The sequence below is a fragment of the Abramis brama genome (assembly GCF_963993115.1).
Source record: "Abramis brama genome assembly, chromosome: 24".
In the NCBI taxonomy this organism is placed as follows: domain Eukaryota; kingdom Metazoa; phylum Chordata; class Actinopteri; order Cypriniformes; family Leuciscidae; genus Abramis; species Abramis brama.
The window spans coordinates 4,545,949-4,569,516 of record NC_139986.1 but is presented as its reverse complement, the minus strand read 5'-3'; the positions used below and the strand labels follow the sequence as shown (position 1 = coordinate 4,569,516).

General features: G+C 34.3%; 1 protein-coding gene and 1 long non-coding RNA gene across 3 annotated transcripts in view; both read left to right on the top strand.

The window, feature by feature from the left end:
* adarb2 (adenosine deaminase RNA specific B2 (inactive)) overlaps positions 1-23,568 on the top strand; it is a 187,889-nt gene that overhangs the window by 74,453 nt on the left and 89,868 nt on the right. The gene's annotated exons all lie outside the window — the stretch shown is intronic.
* Positions 10,671-16,592, top strand: LOC311075383. Of its 2 annotated transcripts, XR_014604483.1 has the most exons (6): positions 10,671-11,108; positions 11,355-11,464; positions 11,560-11,603; positions 12,708-12,772; positions 14,357-14,458; positions 16,246-16,592. It is a non-coding gene; the product is annotated as an uncharacterized lncRNA (long non-coding RNA). The 2 variants fall into 2 exon arrangements; XR_014604484.1 differs by lacking the exon at positions 14,357-14,458 and having other exon boundaries at positions 10,884-11,108.

The following is a 23,568-nucleotide window of genomic DNA, read 5'->3' as shown; positions in this document are numbered from 1 at the left end:
ACCTGTGAAGATAGCTCTTAAGTGAAGGCCGACTATTCTCGTACAGCTTTTTATTCATTTTTTTTGTATGTGAATTGGTGAATATTCAGGTGAATTGTTTCGTGGCCACGAATTAATAATACCTCAGCACGTTTTGCAAGACCCTTCTCGATCGCAGCGGCAACGAGCACTTTGATCACTTGATTTAAAAAAACTAAATATTTCAGCGCTAGATCGCCTAAAAAAAACGAACAAAATGAATGCTCTGCTAGTTAACTGGAGATGTTTTGTTTATTTATTGGTATTCGTGCCGCGAGATGTTTCAAAAGTGGTGGGGACAATATCGACCTTAGAAAATAGTGGTGGGGAGTGGACATGTCCCACCCGCAAATTACGCCTATCTCGGGGTTGCGGCGCGCACATATGGTTAACCGAGTATTAACCGCTAAGGGCTTCGGTTAACGGTTAATGAAAAACTTGAAAACGTGCAGCCCTAGTTTATATTGTTGCTAATATTGACTGTTGACTTTTCTAGAATCAATGTGGTACGTTTCTAAAAAAAATAAAAAAAATAAAAATGCACAGCACTTACACATACTGAGTAAAATAGCAATTTTTCAATTATACTGAACTATTTTTGTTGATATTTCTGCCACTAGATGAATCATTTAATATCAGCATTTCACTTATTTCAGCTGCTATATTGGATTTATTTTTTTTCACTGAGTTTTCTGAAATGCATTCTGGGATTGGTCTCTGTTTCACGGCTACACCTTGTGGAATAAGTGCACCTATAATGCCTTAAACTGCTGCCTACAGCTTACTAGGTTTTAAAACAGCTACTACTGTATGTTCATATTTTCCTGGGTTATTTTATGTGATTTATTAATGGGCTTAAAATTATCAGTTTTTTTATTCTCCCTTTTATCTTTTTAATCAGATATTTAACCCAGCCGTCTTTATATCCACGTGCCCTGATCGGAAAAATACCTTTAATGTGGAAAACATAAGCATTCACTGTGAATCATTGCAGGAAACATACATGCAAATGTATGTGCATTTAAAGTGCTTATGTTTATAACACGGCTAATTTCAGAAAACATTTTGGCAAGGGACATTTGCAGTCTGTGAACCATATTGGCGGCGCGGTGAGTTAGCATTTAGCGCCTCTTTAATCTGATGACACTGCAACTCTCCGGAAAATGGGCATGTGATATACGGAATTTAAAAGAGCCATTTACTCTGGGCTGAATGACCTGTGATGATTGCTACAGATACTGCCAGTCAAGTACAGTCACCATCGGGAGTAAATAACTGATAATGCTGCTGTCAGCAGGCTCTTTATCCTTTCCAATTACAAATGATTCAGGAAAAGAGAGCATCAACCGGGGCAAGTTGTCACATGGGTTGCTGTATCTCATTAACTATAAGATTTTGAGACAAAAGTCCAATTACACAGCAGTGACATTGTACACTACTGTTAAAAAAAAAAAAAAAAAAAAATTGGGGGTATGTAAGGTTTGTTTTTTAGTACATTTATTATGCAAATATGCAAGAAATTGATGAAAAGAGACATTTAAGACATTTATTGTACACAATGTATGCTGTGGCACAACTTTGTTTACAATATCGATAATAATAATCAGAAATGTTTCTTGAGCAGAAAATCGGCATATTATTATGATTTCTGAAGGATCATGTGACACTAAAGACTGGAGTAATTCAGCTTTGATCACAGGAATAAATTACATTTTAAAATATAGTATGATAGAAAACTGCTGTGTCTTTGATCAAATAAATGCTGCAAGAACTATTTCAAAAACATAAAATCAAAAATCTACGAGCCTCAAAGTTTCTGTTGGCCAAGGCAATGGATTGATATTTTTGTCTTATCTTTTTCACTTTTGCTGTTCTTTTATTAATATTTTTGTTTCATATTGCTTTTGTATGCAATGCAATGGCTTAATTTACTGCATATTGTGTGACGTCATATCTTGCTGTTGCTACATGTAATCAACATGTTCAACGAACTTCATGTTTTTTGGGGGGTTTTTTGGGCAGTAACTTTGCAATACAATTCTGTGGCAAAGATGTTATGGTTTATGCATAAACCTAATGGGAAAAAAAAAAGTCTGCCCAGCTAGTGCAACATCCTCTTTCTTTGTTGCTGTTTTCTTCTCAAGCACAGGTGGTGGGAATTTTCCAAATTCATTTCAGGTCAACATTAAAAGCTCCAACTTTAATCTAGTGTGTTCTGAAAGCGTAACGTTCACTGTTATCACGCATCCGGCATTCTCAGCGTGGGTTCCTCTTCGTGTGATGCGACAGTTAGCGTGTTTCAGAATGCAGAGCATGCGGTCAGCGATAACCTCTACCTATCTCTGTTGATAACACTGCAATCTGGAATGAAATCTACTGATGGCCCGCTCAAACTGTCAATCAGCAACCTCTCGTCCTCGCTTTCTCTTGTGTTAGTGGGTGAAAGGTTATGTGAAAGACATTGCAGCAATGTAACAACTAATATCGGTTCACTATATTTTTTCTCTTTTTCTCTCTCTCTCTTTTTTCTTTTGCCTCTCAAATGGATGTTCACCCCACGCTGGGACTCTTTCAACAGGTATGTGTTCCACATTTAACCATTTTCTCATTATCCATGGTCTTCCCTGACTAGCATGCTATCCATTTTGGCTCCTGTAGGAACATGTGAGGGCTTTTTGACCAATGTTCCCTGTTGGGTTTGGGAACAAAGTAAAGATTTGTCATCTTGAACATATGATGTAGTAGATATCACACCATGACCTGAACTTCTGAGGCATTCAGTCCCACATGCTGTTTTTTTTTTTTTTTTTTTTTGCTATGGAACATTTAAAGGAGAATTTTGTAAGAATCTTTGCACAGTTCTTTTCCATACATCAACTAATGACCATATCAGAAGCACCTTAAAAGTAGTAATCTGATGGAAATTCTAAATAGTTTGCGTTTTGGCGAATTGTTAGTTAAAGGGGATGTTCACACAGGGGACGATAACTATAATGTGTTATTAATCATTATAACTCTATTAGCCCACAGCACAACCATAATGTTAACGATTTATTCCAGCTGATGAACGATAATAACACTAGCAGCCAATCAGAATCCATTCATCTTTAAAGAGTCAAGAGTCGCATAAAATGTGCAGGGGTTAGAGGTAGACATTCATGCTTGCTTTTTTCAAAAAGATTTGACATTTTCGTACAAATCAAATTGAAGAAATTCATAGGAAAATGCTACCTTGTGTTTAAAAGGGCTTTGAAAAGTTGTATGGACAATAGTTGCAGAAAGATTCCTACAAACTTCTCATTTTTGTGTTCTACAAACAAGACAACACCATATGGGTTTGGAGAATTTTCATTTTTGGGTAATCTATTCCTTTAACTAACTACAAATGTGCAGACGAATTGATCAACTCCTTTGCATTACGACATCTGCGACTTTAATCGTCTGTAACTGTGCAAACGCTTGGGAATGAAGATGGTTTGCACAATGAATTTTCTCACTCCGAACACAGCACGATGGATGACAATAGCTCTGCTCACGTAATTGAAAAGCTAAATGTAAAAATGTAGAATAGAAGCGAATGAAACCGCTCCTTAAAAATGTGTCCTTTCAGTGGTGCTGTCATATTTCAATTTAAAACACAATGCAAAGCAATATTAGGTTCCAATGAGGCATAATAGAGAACAGGACCTGAGGTTACAATCAAATTCCAAACACCGACCCTGATGGAAAGTTTGAACAACCAGCCATTATTTACCAAATAATAAAAATCCGTTCACCATTATGAACCTTTTTTCCTATTATTTCTATGCCACTGTGGTAATGTACTATGAAGGTTGCACTTTAGCAGCACCATAATTAAACTGGACGCCTGAAGCATTGCGAGTGAGCTGTAATAGATCGTATCATTGTGTCGGAGATGCAAGGACACAGATCATTGGATACTGAGGATGAAGTCAAGTGATTGGGAAAAATATATCATTCATTGCTACAGTTGGTTGCTAGCAATAAAGTTTTGGTTCATCAAGTAGGAACTGATGTAGAAACTAATGTATTTTTGGCTCTTCCCCCCTCATTTTGTAAAAAAGAAAGTTCCTAATAAGCTTTTTAACTAAGCATACTCAAACTAGAGAGAGTCTCTGTCAACAGTGGGTGAGTTTCTGAAGGCCTGAAAGCTCATAAGAGTCTAAGGGGGTTTGACTGACAGGTGGATCACACGCTATTGATTGAATCTCGCACCCAGTCTCTGTCTCTGCCTCTCTGTGTTTTAGCTGAGCTTTGTTTGTTTGGTTTCCTTTGGCAATTCTCTTTGGTTATTACATCGTGTGGAGCCCAAGTTATTGCCTGGTTTGAGTGAGATTGACAATCCAGCCTTTATTGATAATCAGAGATGCCAGTTCATTGATTCAAACTATTCACATGTTGTTAGGGTTAAGATTTATTTAGATTTAGATACTTATAATGTCATAATGGGTATAGGGCTTTATTGTTCATGTAAAAAAAGAAATAATAATAAATCATTGCTACATTAAAGGGATAGTTCATCCAAAAATGAAAATTCTGTCATCCTTTACTCAAACTCATACAGGTCTGGAACAACTTGAGGGTCTTTCTTCTGTTGAACACAAAAGAAGATATTTTGAAGAATGTTGGTGACTAATCAGTTGACGGTAGCCATTGACTTACATAGTAGGAAGAAAAATACTATGGAAGTCAATGGCTATCGTCAACTGTCTGGTTACCAACATTCTTCAAAATATCTTCTTTTGTGTTCAACAGAAGGAAGAAACTCATACAGGTTTGGAACAACTCGAGGGTGAGTAAACAATGACAGAATTTTCATTTTTGGTTGAACTATCCCTATAAATCAACACTACATGGTCTTGCAAAATATTGAATATTGAAGAAAGTGTACCAGATAGATACAATAAATTGGCATAATAAAGTCATAACCTTCATAAAAGGTTTTAAAGCTACAGATTCCAAATTGTTTTGTGTTTTCATATTTTTTGGACTCAAAAAATTACACTAAGAAATTACATAAACAAAGTTTTTGCAAACTGCAAATGTTATTTCCATCAAATATTTTATTAACATATTTAGTTTATTAACATTCATGTCGGAAATGTCTTGTCAAACATTTTTGGAATAAATTATTTGTCAACAATTGTATTTTTAAGGCTAATTTAATTTGCATTGTATGTATGCTAAATACACACAAATAAATAAATTCACACTTTGCGTCTCTTATTCTGTCAATTATTCTGTTCGCAAGTGATCGTTATTTTGATTTTTGTTGCGTTTTTCACATGATATCATATTTCAGGCATATCTCCGTATGTTGGATTTTCATGTTTAAAGAAAGTCTGGGTCTACGACATGGGTAAAACAAGAAAATCTATACATAAAAGACAAAGGTAAATAATGAAGGCATGTTAAAATGTTCCCACAACTGTTTTATTGTGACCTTCATGTAACAAAATAAGGTTGAAACCTTTAAGTTTTAATAGAAAGTGACATAAAAGTGCCCATAACTGAACACATGGTTATTCCAACATGACATGATTAGCATTATTCCTTAACTGATTTTAAACAACTTGCTTTCAGACGTATTAGCATGATGCTATATAACCTAGCGACTCCATCTGCACATGAACTCCGATTGAGCCGTTTCATAACCGGAGTTCCTGTTGACTTTAGTTGGCGTTAGTGTTGATGAGTCATTGTCAAAAGCCTCCGTAAATTCCAGTTAAATGGGAAGCGAGGGTGGGGGAGTTTGGCTGCGGATCGGAGAGCGGCTGCTATTAGCCGTTAATTCTAAAACAAATTATGCAATTAGCTCCCCCATTAGAATGTAGGCCATGCAAGAGGTCGACGCAACCTTCACTTGATCTACTCCTCAGTCGAGACGAGAAGAGAAAAAAAAAGATGAAAAAAGGCCTATTATATGCGGGAATGTTAGCCTCAGTACAGCGGATCTCAATAACTCCACACCGACTGCCTTTTATTTATGGGATTTTCCATAATGAAGTTTCAGTGGTATTCGTGTCTTAAACAAAGAGGCAAATTGTCTGCTCGTTGGAGATAATATTGTCAAGGGAACGGCTGTGAATTTCTTCAGTCAGCCCCTGAGAGGAGAGGTGGGGATTTCAAGGTGTTTGTGAGAATACCACTCTCAATAAACTGTGTATTAATTACAAAATATAAACCATTACCTCAGTGGAAACCTTTTGTCTTCAATTATGTCATCCTGTTATTTGTTCTTGTGATTCAATTTCTGAGCAGAGGAGTCTGCGAGTGTTTTAACGTTTTTATTTCCTGGAGTTCGAGCTTTTGTTTGCTAATCCTCATGTAAAACACAGACATAAAGCCATGTTGTAATTACAGTTCTGTTTCAGACCCTAGTGAGCCTCACTGTCTACTGAGTGCCGTCTAAATCCGCATCTAACCCACACTGAACCTCATATGTTCTACACAGGCATCAAAAAACAAACTTGTTTACCGTTGATTCCAGTAACGTTTGGTGTTAGCATGTTGCTAAGCTAACAGCTTGATACTACAATACACCTCATTTTTAATTACTGTTAGTTATTTTTATTTGTTAATCACAGTGTTTAGTAAAAATGTGTATTATGTAGGCTGTATATTAGTTTTTTATGATTTCCTTCACTGTCACTATGCATTCTGGGATTGCCTTGTATGGGATACATCTGATGCTGCCTTAAGACCCGTTCACACCAAGAACGATAACTATAAAGATAACGGTAAAGATACAGTTCTAAATATAAAAGAATACCCAGCTAGCAGGGAACGTTCTCAGAACTTTCGCTAACATTCCCTACAAGTTTGGTTAATGTTCTAAAGAAAACATTTGAATGTAATGTTTACCGAACATTTTAAGGATGTTTTCTCATTTAAAAAAATGTTCCTATAACGTTATATGAAAACTAAGATATAACATTTTAACTGCAACATTCAAAAGATGTTTTGGGAATGTTTCTGAAATAACAAGTTGTACTATGATCTCAAAATATCATTGTCCCTATGTTTCATTATAACGAAAGAAGAACGTTCTCTCTGTCACGTTAGGAAAACGTTTTGAGGATATCATTGAGAGATGAGATGTTGAATGTTCTTTATAAAACGTTATTTTAATGTGACGAGTTAACAAAATTATAACATTTTATTTGCAACATTTTGAGAATATTTTGGGAATGTTGTTAAAGTTAAAGTTTGTACAATGATCTCAATATAACATTGTCCCAATGTTTCATAAAAACAAAAGAAGAACATTCTCTCTGTCACATTTATAGAATATTTTGAGGATATCATTGAGAGATGAGATGTTGAATGTTCTTTATAAAACGTTCTTCTAATGTGACGAGTTAACACAATTAGAACATTTTACTTGCAACATTTTGAGCATATTTTGGGAATGTTGTTAAAGTTAAAGTTTGTACAATGATCTCAAAATAACGTTGTCTTAATGTTTTGTCATAACAAAAGAAGAACGTTCTCTCTGTCACGTTAGGAAAATGTTTTGAGGATATCATTGAGAGATGAGATGTTTATTGTTCTTTATAAAACGTTCTTCTAATGTGACGAGTTAACACAACTAGAACATTTTACCTGCAACATTTTGAGGATATTTTGGGAATGTTGTTAAAGTTAAAGTTTGTACAATGATCTCAATATAACATTGTCCCAATGTTTTGTCATAACAAAAGAAGAACATTCTCTCTGTCACATTAGGAAAATGTTTTGAGGATATCATTGAGAGATGAGATGTTTATTGTTCTTTATAAAACGTTCTTCTAATGTGACGAGTTTACACAATTAGAACATTTTACCTGCAACATTTTGAGCATATTTTGGGAATGTTGTTAAAGTTAAAGTTTGTACAATGATCTCAATATAACATTGTCCCAATGTTTCATGATAACAAAAGAAGAGCATTCCACTTGCAACATTTTGAGCATATTTTGGGAATGTTGTTAAAGTTAAAGTTTGTACAATGATCTCAAAATAACATTGTCCCAATGTTTCATAAAAACAAAAGAGGAACATTCTCTCTGTCACGTTAGGAAAATGTTTTGAGGATATCATTGAGAGATGAGATGTTGAATGTTCTTCATAAAACGTTCTTCTAATGTGACGAGTTAACACAATTAGAACATTTTACTTGCAACATTTTGAGCATATTTTGGGAATGTTGTTAAAGTTAAAGTTTGGACAATGATCTTAAAATAACATTGTCCCAATGTTTCATGATAACAAAAGAAGAACATTCTACTTGCAACATTTTGAGCATATTTTGGGAATGTTATTAAAGTTAAAGTTTGTACAATGATCTCAATATAACATTGTCCCAATGTTTCATAAAACCAAAAGAAGAACAATTCTCTCTGTCACATTAGGAAAATGTTTTGAGGATATCATTGAGAGATGAGATGTTTATTGTTCTTTATAAAACGTTCTTTTAATGTGACGAGTTAACACAATTAGAACATTTTATTTGCAACATTTTGAGCATATTTTGGGAATGTTGTTTAAGTTAAAGTTTGTACAATGATCTCAAAATAACGTTGTCTTAATGTTTTGTCATAACAAAAGAAGAACGTTCTCTCTGTCACATTTGTAGAATGTTTTGAGGATATCATTGAGAGATGAGATGTTTATTGTTCTTTATAAAATGTTCTTCTAATGTGATGAGTTAACACAATTAGAACATTTTACTTGCAACATTTTGAGCATATTTTGGGAATGTTGCTAAAGTTAAAGTTTGTACAATGATCTCAATATAACATTGTCCCAATGTTTCATGATAACAAAAGAAGAACATTCTACTAGCAACATTTTGAGGATATTTTGGGAATGTTGTTAAAGTTAAAGTTTGTACAATGATCTCAATATAACATTGTCCCAATGTTTCATGATAACAAAAGAAGAACATTCTCTCTGTCACATTAGGAAAATGTTTTGAGGATATCATTGAGAGATGAGATGTTGAATGTTCTTTATAAAACGTTCTTGTAATGTTATGTGTTAACACAATTAGAACATTTTACTTGCAACATTTTGAGGATGTTTTGAGGATGTTGTTGAGATAACAGATTATATAATGTTCTCAGTAAAACATTGGCACAATGTTCCATAATAACAGAGGAGGAACATTATCAAATCAACGTTCGTAAAATGTTTTGAGTATATCACTGAGACCTGAGATGATGAGTGTTTTTTAAAAAAATTCTTGTAATGTGACGTGTAAACAAAACTAGAACATTTTAAATGTAACATTTAGCAATCAAACTACACAATTATTGTTAAATTGAGCTTGCTGGTCTGACAGCAGGCCAACAGGGTTCACGATGGAACATATGGTGCGTTTAAGTCCTCCTGGGAAGTTTGTATTCATGAGGTTTTACAATTTTGTTTAATGTTTTAAATTAATGAAGCCACTGTAAACTTTATCATCACATATTATACTGTTACATATTAATGCTATCATATTTTGTGCAGGCATTAGCTTACTTCATTGTCACTGCTAAATACCTAAGTATAGTGGTATCCCACAATGTTTCCCACTGACACACCCCTAACTCTTCAAGATCGGGGTTAAAGAAAATCCTGAGCTTCCTACTCATATTCTCATCATTGTGTTGGCGTTCAACTTGTAAATACGATCTTTATGACATGACTTGAATGCACCAATAGCTCTAGCTTAATTAGGGACAATCCATACAAACACTCTTTGCTAAAATACATTACAGACTGTCACAGTAAGAAGTTATTCGTCCTGTATCAACGCTAAAGGCCTAACCACTGCAGTCAACACCTTGGAGTATCCATGCTGTTAAATAAAAGTCTGTAGACAAGGGTTAGGGTTAGGGTTAACCTTAACCCTTAATTTCTAACCCAGACCCGGTTTCACAGAGTTTAGATTAAGCCAGGATTAGGCCTTAGTGCATTTAATTAGCTTTTAAAAATGTGCCTTAGAAAAAAGAAAAAGAAACATTACTGGTGTGCATCTTGAGACAAAACAATGGCACTGACATATTTTAAGATATGTCAGTGCAAGTTGCTTTCAGGTAAAACAGCTCAAACGTGCATTTTAGTCTGGGACTACAGGCTTAAACCTTGCCTGTGAAACCCGGGGTATATGTTGTAACTTGTATAGAATTATGCCAATGTTACCAAAGTGTTGTGTTGGACAGAGGATTAACCCTAAACCAACAGGTTGTGTAACTGTGCCACACAGGGTGAAAAGCAAGTTGACATTATTAGGCATAAGAGTGTTTCTAAAGGAAAGGTCAATATTTTGTTAAAGTGCAAAAGGATCATTATGGGTCACATGAATGTAACTCTAATGTTACCATGATACCAATCCATTAGTTTTTCATGTAGGTAGGTATACAGAATTGTATATGAATAGCCTACATATGCAATGTTTGCTCTGTTTAATATATAATATGTTTGCTCTTTTAAACTGCTGTTTGGCAGAGCAGTGGTAAATATATGTTGTTATACATGGTATATATTATTTGTGTAATTTATTATTATTATTTATATGTTATTGTAAGTTTATTTTTTTTTATCATGCACTGCAATGAAGACACCATTTAACCAAATGATTAAATATAACAGCCAGCTTACAAATACAACTAAATAAATAGCCGTGCACATTTTTTTCATATTCTTTCTTTTAAAACATGTAATCTTTTCCTGTAATTGCAATGTTACCACATTATTGGCTGTCTCTTCGAGTTGTTTTGAGCATGATTGGCTATTCAGACTGTCATCCAGGAATCTGGCCAATGGCAGCTATGCGCGCCTTTTACTGGTCAAGTTTGAAGTTTGAATATTCGTCTGTTTTAGAGTGAGAGAGTGTGTGTGTGTGTGTGCGCGCTGCTGCTGCTCGGGAGGATCTTCAGTACTAGCCTCCTTCGGTTCTGTGGCTTTTACATTGTTTAAAACATGGATTATTTTGCATCGTACTGTTACATTTTTATTTTGAGCGAGTTGCGGGATGTAAATGGACAACGAATTTTAACAACGTAGCCTACGTGTAACGGACATATTGCAATCTGCGGAAGGTAAATAACTTTATTTTATATAAAAATACATTCTGCTACATCAAAATATAGTGTGTTAAATTGAGAAGCTAATTTTAAATGCGACTAGAGCAATATCGATATTATGTCAATGTTTCAGGCTGCATGTGTAACGTTAGGCTAAATATTGTCAGCTAAGTTAGTTTTTGATAAAAATAAATAAAAATAAACCTCAGCATAGTCTGAGCTTTACAATGAGTGAACTGAGAACATTGTGTCTTTATACAGAGAGGAACTCTAACCACACTATGAAAACTAGGCTTTTGAATGATCGCGGGATATCGGCCTAACGTTACCGTCAAAATGATGAGTCATCATCATAATATGTTTTTGAGCTGGTGAGTAAAAATTTGCAAGCTTTTTATGTCTCTTTTAGTAAGTAAATACAAATAGCTAATAATATTGCTGTATGTGTGTGTTTCCCATTATCCAGGAATTTTGGGAATAAATTATCCAGCCACATGATCTTCAGTTGCGGTGAGTATTGTCATAGTAAAATACACGTGAAATAGAGGCAGAACATGTAAACTCTGCTCAAAGGCACACTGGTCCAAACCCTCCAGTCAAAATTGTACCTGTCTTCTTGATATGAGTTTTTATGGGCCTAGCTGACCCAAACATAAATGTCCTTTCAAAATGAAATTATTTTCAAACCTGTATGACTTCTGTGAAACACAAGAATGTTGGGAATAAAACAACATTGGAACCCATTTTATGGAAACAAATGTTCCCAATGTTTCATGATAACAAAAGAAGAACATTCTACTTGCAACATTTTGAGCATATTTTGGGAATGTTGCTAAAGTTAAAGTTGTACAATGATCTCAATATAACATTGTCCCAATGTTTCATGATAACAAAAGAAGAACATTCTCTCTGTCACGTTAGGGAAATGTTTTGAGGATATCATTGAGAGATGAGATGTTGAATGTTCTTCATAAAACGTTCTTCTAATGTGACAAGTTAACACAATTAGAACATTTTACTTGCAACATTTTGAAAAAATAAAATAAAATAAACCTCAGCATAGGAGCTTTACAATGAGTGAACTGAGAACATTGTGTCTTTATACATAACATAAATGTCCTTTCAAAATGAAATTATTTTCAAACCTGTATGACTTACTTCTCTGAAATACAAGAATGTTGGGAATTAAACAACATTGGAACCCATTTTATGAAAAAAAAAAAAAAAAACAGTGAAGTCATTTCTCAAGATATCTTAATTAAGGTTATACAAAATAAATTCATACAGTTTTGGAACAACATGGAGTACCGGTAAATAACGATAGAGAGTCTATTTTTTGGATGAGCTGTTCTTTTTAGGACATGTTCCCAGGGTCCTTTGCTAAATTAACCATGGTTTTTATTATAGTAAAGTGTAGAAACAATATTTTTATGGTGGATTGATTACAATAATTTATTACCATTTAGTTAGTGTTGCAAAACCATGGTTAATGTTAGTAAGGGTTCTCCAGATTTATATAGCCTAACACTTAAGGAAAACATAAAAAATGGTCCTATGTCACCCAGATCAATAGTCTGTTAACACACATTAACACACTTTTTACATTTTCTTAAGATCAAGCATTGGACCAATGTTTACGGAGCAGAACAGGCACCAACAGAGAAACAAGTCCATCACTAGTAAGTATCCACTGCATTTTATAAAACCGTAGTCAATTTTAAACGCACAATGCACTCCAAAATAAAAATGATCTATTTTTTTCTCCCTCGTGCCAGATTTATATCTGTCCCAGATTTATATCTGACTTTCTTTCCACAGAGATTTTTAGAAAAATTATCATTAAAGAGAATCATATAAAGAGAAATGTGGGAGCTTGAATTTATTGCCTAGCCCTGTTTGTTTGAACCGCGAGAGCCGTCAAAGCTTATGCTACTCCTATGTCATGCACCGACAAGAGCCTTTTATAGTCAACACGTCGGACGCAAGCAACTTGCACTTTTGCCCCCACCAACAACGCATAGTATTGCATACAACGGTGCGTCGCGTATCAAAAACTGGGACGACACATTTTTCTACTCATAGACGCATATGGCGGCCGAAGTGTAGTGATGCGTAGCCTTGCAGGCGCATATGCGTATCGATGCGTTGACTAACTCTTTGGGCGTAATTTGACTTGCATATGGCTGTCTGCTGGAAGCTAGTTATTTAAGTCGATAAAATTATAAATATGGTAGGGCTGGGGGAATTAACACGTTAATCTTCGCGATTAATTTGAGATGCTTAACGAGTTTATAAAAAAAATGCAATTAACGCAGCACTTTTTTTGCCTCATTTTAATGACTTCCTGTTGCGGAAAAGGCTGCAAAATATGCCGTCCCGCCCCTCCGTGTTTGGCGATCAGGTTTTATTCTCGCGCAGCTTTCATGAGCGGGTCTTTTCCGCTCCGCGCTCTCCATTCCGTGTGTGTGTGTCGGCGCACTGACACACACACACAACACTGAGCAAACATTGAGCTCTTTGCTCAATGTTCTGCTCCGTGTTTGCGCTGCACGTTCTGCTCTGTCGTTAACGGCCCAAACGCTCCAATCATGTACCGATCACGCACTGGAAAAGCAAAGTCAAATAACGTGAAATTTCTCAGTAGTAGACTTCTGTGAAATAGCCCTACTGAGCTGGTATAGTCATGCTGACAACAATGGTAAAATTACCTGCTCTGATCACATGCTCTTGTAATAATAGCTTTGTAGGACTATGTTTTATTTTGATAATTAGAAAAAAAATTTTATAATAATAAATTGTTAAATTTATTATGTTGATTGATTATTGAAAATAATAATATATTGATATATTGATGTTTAATATTATTTTAATACAGGGCTATTTTCTGTTCCTTTTTTTCCTTTTTGTTGTTTAATTAGGTTATTCTAAGTTTAAATATTGATGATTACAAGCTTGGGGGAAATGCAATTAATTGCATTTAATTACAGCAAATTGTGTAAATAATCAGTTACTTTTTTTAATCGATTCCCAGCCCTAAAATATAAAATATGGATATGTTTCTTACACAAACGCATCACTTCGCTTCACCTTTCGCCTTTATTAACCTGCCAGAGCCGTGTGGAGTACTTTTATCATGGATGGATGCATTTTTATGGACTTGTCAAAAAAATCCCACAGGGAGCTACAGAATAAGAAATCTTTGAAGTCCACTTTTTTACTGTCTGTTTCCATCAGTAAAATTACAGTTGTTTTTTTTCTCTCAGAATTGTGAGGCAAGAACACACAATTGCAAGAAAATATCAGAATTGTGAGCTGTCTTTTTTACTCCCCTCAGAATTCACCCTTCGAGGGAGTTTGATTGACAGGTATTTTTTACATTTTTATTTTACCAAAAATATTTTTTTCTAAAAAAATTACACAAATTAAACGTTGAGACTTTGTTTCAACTTTCATATCAAAAGTAACCTGCTCTGTCTTGTCTCTGCGTTTAAACGTTTCAGCGTTTTTTCTGTGATCCGCAATGTATTTTTCATTGCGTGACAACATGATGTGTGGCGTGAGAGCGCCATGGCTTGTTGGACATAGCAACAGTAACTAAAGGGGGCGGGTCTTTGCAAATTGCATTAACCATGGCTGCCTGTTAATTATCACTGGACTACTTCGCTCTCGCATCTCCCAAAAGTAAATTTTTTTTTGTTTTCTTGATTCCATTTGAATGGTTTAATTAAATTGCTATAACCAATTATTTAAAATGTAATGATTTAAGCAAAACGTTCTTCAAAGGTTAAACCAAACTTTTATTTGACGGATTGCCGTGTAGACCTTTGAGTTTCTCTGTGTTTTATGATATGATGATAGTTTTTCTCAAATGAAGCTAAAATGCTGCTGAAGTGACTCTCAGAGCAGCTGTATTGATGAAGTGCATTAATGTTCTCATATAGAAACGACAGCAAAAAAAAATAAGCCAGAATTGCTTTTTTTTCTCAGGTTTTACTAATTTATCCTGTGATTCTGACTTTCAAACGGCCAATTGCGAGTTTATATCTCGCACTTCTGAGAAAAAAAAGTTTGAATTGTGATTCGCAATTACCTTTTTTAAAAATTGTATTCCATGGCGGAAACAAGCTTTCATATGCACAGACAGTAGCTCACATTTAACATGCAGATTGTGCGCACACAGAAACCTACTGGAGCACAAAAAGTTAGTGTCAACACTGTCCTGTGATTTCTCAATAAGAAACAGAAGTTATAGCATATTTTTCTTTCTGCTTTTGAAGTAACTAAAACTTACAGCTTAGCTAATAGCAAAGAGACGATTCACAGGTATGATTAAATCACACTAGAAATTGTTCTATCTCAAATGCAGTACTACTTTATCTGTATCTGATTTAAAACAAGCAGAAATCTGTAAGAAATGTAACAATCCATAGACAATATAACTGATGAAAATGAGCTGTTACATCAGAGCAAAAGCATCGTGGGCAGTGCTGTGACATGCTGCAGCTGTGCTCAAGGCTACCTGAGTTCGAGGTTCACACTTCTCAAGCCAAGTTTGTAGTTTGTTGAAATAATTTAGCCTCTAGTTGTGTTATTAAAGGGATACTCCACTTTTTTTGGAAATAGGCTCATTTTACAACTCCCCCAGAGTTAAACAGTTGAGTTTTACCGTTTTCGAATCCATTCAGCCGAGTTTCTGATATTTGGAAGAATATCAGTAACCAGACAGTTTCTGGTCTCATTGACTTCCATAGTAGGAAAAAATATATACTATGGAAGTCAATGAGACCAGAAACTGTCTGGTTACTGACATTCTTCTAAATATCAGAAACTCGGCTGAATGGATTCGAAAACGGTAAAACTCAACTGTTTAACTCTGGGGGAGTTATAAAATGAGCCTATTTCCAAAAAAAGTGGAGTATCCCTTTAACATGTATATAATGGATTAAGTATATGTTTTAAATTACAGAAACAAAATAGATACTCATAAGGTATCATATTTATACTTTTAAATAAACTAATCTAATTAATTTCTGATTAATAATTAGGCTGGCTAATTTTGAAAGTTTTCAAAGTCAATATTGCTTGTGATCTTAATATGTAATATGTATTTGTATTATTTTTGTTTACACTGTTGCATGATCTTCTTTTATAGGCTATGAGGAAAAACTCTACCATGCACACAGAGAATGGAGCTCAATTCTGCTAACTGGGATAGCAGCTGAAAAACAAGAAGAGAAGAACAGTAGAACACCTATTAATGCAGATGACTTTATTCTTTTTCTGCAAGAACCAAGACAACCAAAGACTGATGATGAGCGCTCTGAGCAAACAGCAGTCAAGACGTGTGATTGCACATTGGACTTTACTGAGTTCTTCATTTAATGTTGGGCATCTACTGTACGCAGAACTTCTAATAATTTATGTGAATGCCATTCATAAACCTGTTAGATTTTTGTTTTATTTTAGAGATTAATAAAATTGTATGTTTTAACAATGTTATAGCTAAGCATTTTTTATGTTTAAGAGAACATTTTGGGAACAAAAATAAAACTTCCCACTAAAAAATTTATAAGAATGTTAAGTAGTATTTTTAAGAGTATTTTTAGAGAATGTTATCCTAACTTTTAGAAGAACGTTCTAAGAATAAAAATAAAACTTCCTGCTAAAAACTTTATAAGAATAAAGGGATAATGTTCTAAAAATGTTATGATTAAACATTTATAGAAGGTCATCATCACAAAACATTTTTAGAGTGTTCTTAGAGAATGTTATCCTACCTTTTAGGAGAAATAATGTTCTAACAATATTATTATTAAACATTTTTATAATGTTGTAAAAAAAAATGTTATCTGAACTTTTAAAAGAACATTCTGGGAACAAAAATAAAAACACCCCCTGAAAACTTTCTAAGAACGTTAGAGAATAATGTTGTAAGAATGGTACACCTAAACATTTTAATAATGTTTTTAAATAATGTTATCCAAACATTTAAAAGAACATTCTGGGAACAAAAATAAAACTATCCGCTTACAACATTATAAGAACGTTAGAGAATAATGTTATAAGAATGTTATTACTAAACATTTTAATAATGTTTTTAGAAAATGTTCTCTAAACATTTAAAAAAACATTCTGGGAACAAAAATAAAACTACCCGCTGAAAACGTTCTATGAACATTAGAGAATAATGTTATAAGAACGTTATTACTAAACATTTTAATAATGTTTTTAAAAAAATGTTATCCGAACATTTATAAGAACATTCTGGGAACAAAAATAAAACTACACGCTAAAAACATTATAAGAACGTCAGAGAATAATGTTATAAAAATGTTACTACTAAACATTTTAATAATGTTTTTAGAAAATGTTCTCTAAACATTTAAAAAAACATTCTGGGAACACAAATAAAACTACCCGCTGAAAACGTTCTGAGAAAATTAGAGAATAATGTTAAAAGAATGTTACTACTAAACATTTTAATAATGTTTTTAAAGAATGTTCTCCAAACTTTTAAAAGAACATTCTGGGAACAAAACTAAAACTAGCCACTGAAAACTTTCTAAGAACGTTAGAGAATAATGTTAAAAGAATGTTACTACTAAACATTTTAATAATGTTTTTAAAGAATGTTCTCCAAACTTTTAAAAGAACATTCTGGGAACAAAACTAAAACTAGCCGCTGAAAACTTTCTAAGAACGTTAGAGAATAATGTTAAAAGAATGTTACTACTAAACATTTTAATAATGTTTTTAAAGAATGTTCTCCAAACTTTTAAAAGAACATTCTGAGAACAAAACTAAAACTAGCCGCTGAAAACATTTATAGAACAATACATGCTAATGTTCTTAGAACATTTTTAGAACAAAAAATTTCTAGCTGGGTAGCAGAGTCCACACCATAACTATAACTATAACCACACAGAGAAATTATATGGTTGGAATCGCATTCAGAGCCAATCTGTCAAACATTGACAGCCAATCAGAATCCATCCTGCTTTAAAGAGCTCGAGCATTTAAAGCAGCATTTTTATTAATTCCTGGATAAGAATTGGACCCCTCTCGCTAAATTTAACATGCAGTATTTTCATGTGACAACAGTGTACAAACTACTGTTAAAAATGTTTGTTGCATAGTGTGTTCTGTTTCACATATACAATTTGTTTTAAAGGTGGCAGTATACAGTGTATATATTGCACAGTATGCAGTATATAGCAGTTTTATTATAGTTAACTATAATGTTATTATAGTTAACATTTTACAAAAAAATCTTTTGTAACATTATAAATTTCTGAAGGATCATGTGACACTGAAGACTGGAGTAATAATGCATATATATATATATACATAAACTGCCGTTGAAACATTTTAGATTGGTAAGATATATTTTTTTATATATATATATATATATATATATATATATATATATATATATATAAAAAAAACTTATAATACTTCGACTACATTTAAAACTTAAAACATAAAAATAGAAAGCTAATTCACAATATTAATCAATAATAGTATTTAAATACTAACACATTGCGATACTACACTTTTTTTAGACCTAAATTTAAGGTATATGGATTTGAACTGTATGTACAATTTCCATAATTTTGGGTTACACAGTTTTAACATAAACTAATAAACTTAATCTGATACATATTTGTCAGTTATACTTTGTTTAGGTTAAACTATGTAATCCAAATGGGTGGAAATTGTATATGCAACTCATTTAACATAAATATAACATATATTTATATGAAATATAAATATATCATATAACTTAAATCTTAACGTTTATGTCAGGTAGGCAGCTCTCTAGATTTTGGAATGAAACTTATCCAAACAAATTTGACCGATATTGCTCATCAAGTTTGAATGTTTTCTTTGCTCTGGTTCTTGTTGCAGTTTGTTGTGAAAGCACAGAGTTTGTAAGATTGTGGCTCCAGAAACACTTTTAAACGACCACTTTAGAATCAGAGATACGTTATTCTTTTTTTCCAACAACCTGAACAATGCTTCCGTATGGCTTACTGTGTAAAGGTCTGTTCGATAGGGTTTAAGCCAACATGGCTGGAGTAATGAGCTGGGATGTTATCTGTCCCCACCAGAGAGGTAAATACCGCTCTTATCTTGAAATGTTTAGCCACATGTTTAAATCAATGCCAAAAGGGCAGGCATAAAAAAAACCCATACATGAACACACACAAATGTAGCGCACTTCCCACCGCCATGTGAAGTCAAAAACTCAGAGTTTAGCAGTAATGGGAGATCTCTGCCGACGACGGGTCTCAGGGTCATAAGCGTACGGGTAACGCGTATAGAGATTAGGCTAACTTTGGTTTAGCTGTCGGACAACAATTAGGCTTCAATTCAAGTCAGAATGGCACCTGGGTTTAAAACCAGCACTAAAATCTGATTGGTCCATAGGGATTTTGCTCAAATGCCAACTAGAATGCTTTCCTACTTGGCAAAACAATGTCATTATGATTCGAATCAGGCAATTTTTTTTTTGTTATTGAAAATGAGTGTTTATTAAAAAAAAAAGAAATAAAAAAAAAGAATATAATAAGTCGGTAGCCCTTAATAAACCCCAATTCTTCATATTTTGGCCCTCAGCTTACAGTCAGACACACGATTACCCAAAGCTTTTTCTAAGAGACAGAGCGTATGAATAGCGGAAGTAATGGCACTGACCTCTCATCGTATTGTTTTGGGTGATAAAATGCCGGCTGATAAATGAGACCTAGTAATTGGATTATGATAAAAAGGTTTTCAGATTGCGGACTGAATGGCCATTTGCAATTGCATTAATGTTTCTGACGAGAGGAGAAGGAAATGGTGAAAGTCGTGTCTATTCACACCTTTGTTCTAGCCTCTGAGTCAAAGGGTACGCGTTAAAAGGAGACTTCCCTTGCTTATTGCTAATGTAATTATCTGTGTGACCACTGCATACATGAATTATGTAAAAGTGGCTGGATATTGTAAAAGCAGTTTTAGTGGCCTTTCGGAAAAGGAGGAGAACATTACCGCAAAGTCCTTTAGCTCTGGCGACTTCTTTGTACCTCATTATTGTGGCATAAAGGCTTTCATTTGGACCTTATTCTTCTTGTGACGGCCTTTACAAATTTAGAATTTTTATTAGGCCAGCGATGGAACGGCTTGCATGTCTAAATGACTTTTAAATAGTGACAAAGGAAATGTATTGTTGGGATATTTGTAATAATTTTAAACATTTTCCCAGAGGACCAATCACATTTACGCCGTGATTTACAAAATGTTTGTATAAAAATGTGCAAACACACCCCAAAAAGTGCATGTGTGTGTGTGTGTGCCACCAAACAAACACAGAATGGTGTCCTCCAATTGCAAATACATTGAATTGCATTAAATTGCGAAGTGATTTGTGTAATTTCATAAACTCTGTTTGCAAAAATACTGAAAGACATACTGATTTTTTTTTTGTATTAAAAGATTAACAATAGCACAAAGATGTATATAATACCACATTTTCTTTTTTGTGATGTTATAACAGCCTCCAGTTTGTGATCATTATGTTAATAGACATCATATATTTTATATAGTCATAATTGAAATTGTGAATATTTAGTAAAAGCAGCAGGGGAGCTGTATGTGTACATGAAAAGAGTGTTTCGAGTCCAGTTGTATTTACTGCTACATATTAAAGGCAGGGTAGGTAGGATTTATTAAAAATTAAAGATCCAAATTTGTTAAAACTTTCTATATATATCAATACATAATTAAAATGTAAGAACTCTGAAAAAAAGAGTATAAAAATCAAGTGACTCTAGACCGTTTAATCTGTATTAAACACAGCTCATTATTTCGATTCGGGACGAATCAAAGGATTGGCTTAGGCGACTGTCACTCTCTCGCAACCATGGCAACCACCCTTTTGCCACACAGCACCTGCCCACTTGCGCGCGACCGTTTGATTTGAGGAGTGCGAGAGGCACGGAACCTGATCACACCTCCGTCCAGTAGATGGCGGTAATGCACTATGTTTGCAAGCTGCCAATAAAATCTATCGAAGAAGAAGAAGAAGGCACTGAACCTAGGAATACCAAAACAATGGCAGAGAAAGAGCAATCTAAATTTACAGTACCGGCATATGCAGTTAGTGAAGGCAAACCAGGCAAAAAAATGCCCCTTCCCCTCCGCTTGTCTCAGGTAAATAATGCGTCCTCTAGCTCAGCGGTCGGAGTCGCGCGTTCATGTGTTTTGGGGGCGTGGCTTTGGAAGAAGCACAGAAATGAGGGGTTGGAGTGAATGGAAATAATGAGATGTCTTTAAAACAGTCGTGAGAGGTCTACAGACACTCGATTTTGATACTTTCTTTTTCAGAGTACTTACATTTTAATTATGTATTGATATGTACATAAAGTTTAAACAAATTTGAAAAATAAAATTTTTAGACCATTTCTACCTACCCTGCCTTTAAGTCACCCTTAAAGTGCATGTGCAGTTTCTAGGATTGCACAAGCAAATCTGTAGTCTTAGTAAATCAGGTGCATTATGGCATCTGGAGTGTGTCTCACTGGAATAATCATTACTGATGGATATTTACATTGAGCTTTGTTAAATATTCCCTTCAGCTGAAACGGGATCTGCAGAAGGGGTGCTGTTTCGTTTTTAATATTGCCATTATTTACTTGATTTTTGATTACCTATTTGTTGAAATGGCGCAGATGTTTCACCCTCCTCCTCCATCTCCTAAAGGCTGAACAGATGATGTGCTTCCTCAAGCTTGTTTTTTCTGGTCTATACAGATGGAGAGAAGAGAAGCCAGACAGAATGAAGAATGTGGTGAAGGGTGGAATCTACTTGATTATTTCAAAAGCTGTATTCAAATTTAAAGGGATAGTTCAACCAAAAGTAAAAATCTCATTTTCTCAGCCTCATGCCATTCACGATGTATTTGACTTTCTTTCTTCAGATAACCACAGACAAAGATTTTTAGGGAAATAATACATCCAGCATTTGACGCTTGGAAACCCACACACAGCGATCGTGACGGTAATCCATACGACCCCAGTGGGGGAATCAATGTCTTCTAAAGTGAAACGATAGGTGTGTGGAAGACTATGAATCACTTTTAAACTATGAATCAATGCTTCCAGTCTGCTGCCATACGAGCGTTCTTGACGTTGGGACGTTGTAGCATGTGACATAAGTGCATTGTGAACACATCTATTGTTTTGCTTCAGACATTTATTCATCCACTGGTGTCGTACGTGTGTCACGATCGCTGTGTGCGGTTTCTCAAGCTTCAAATGAGTCACTTACATTATATGAACTCACAGATATGGATTATTTTCTTAAAAATCTTTGTTAGTGTGTATAAGAAGAAAGAAAGTAAATCATAGACTTCAGGGATGGCATGAGGGTGAGTAAATGATGAAGGAATTTAAATGTTTAGGTGAACTTTAAAACTATTTGTTTCATTGGTTAACAGGAAATTTTTAAATATAGTTGGATCTATGGGCGTTAATAAACTACATTTAGAACAATTCCATATGTTGGTCCTGGTGGTCAAGCGACAGACAACATAAACTAAATAAATACTTCAATGTTCCTGTTATTTCTTTTCAGACATTACTTTTAAATATTCAGTCTATACATTTTCGAGGCTCCACATTGTACATCTTTTGTTATTTTTTTATAATATATTCATTGTAGAACTGTCTCAAAACCTAGATATCTACCTAGACAGCTTTTAAAGGCATTATAGATGCTTTCCATTCTGTTCCAAACCAAATTATCAAATCGATTAATCGTGTATAGATATATGAATGTGTGTGTGTGTGTGTGTATACACGATTAAATCACAATTCATTGATTTGAACGTCCTAATGTATATATGTTGATGTTGTATTGTATGTTTCTGCTATTGAGGGATTCAGGTAAGGTTATGGAGAGTTTTGGTGGTATGGGTAGGTTTAAAGGTGGTTATAGGGTTAATGTAAGGTAAGGGTGTAAGTGAAGGGTTAACAGTGTAATTATTGATGCAATTGCAGAAATTAATTACAGCTGTAATTACATGCAGGTACAAAGCATGTACATAGACAGTAAGTGCATTGTATCAAATTATTAATTTGAATGTTAGTACATAGTAGTTTAATATCATTTTTATTTCACACATGCTAACTTCAAACTCTGTTACAAACTCTTCCCTTATGTGCTTCATTTTGGGTTTAATTTCAGTCAGGGTGATTCCTTAGAAGGTCACTGCCTATGTAGACAGCAACAGCGAGTCAGCTAACTATGTTTTGGAGCACAGCTTATAATTAAGCTTGTTTTTCTACTTTTCTGTGTGTATTGTTATCCAAGATTTCCTCTAGGCTGACAACTAGCAGCCTGGCATTTGGAAAGACACCTGTAAACTGCCTGTGGATGTTCACCAACACTAGACACCCTATGCTTGTTACCGGAGACTGGCGTTAAATCACCAAGG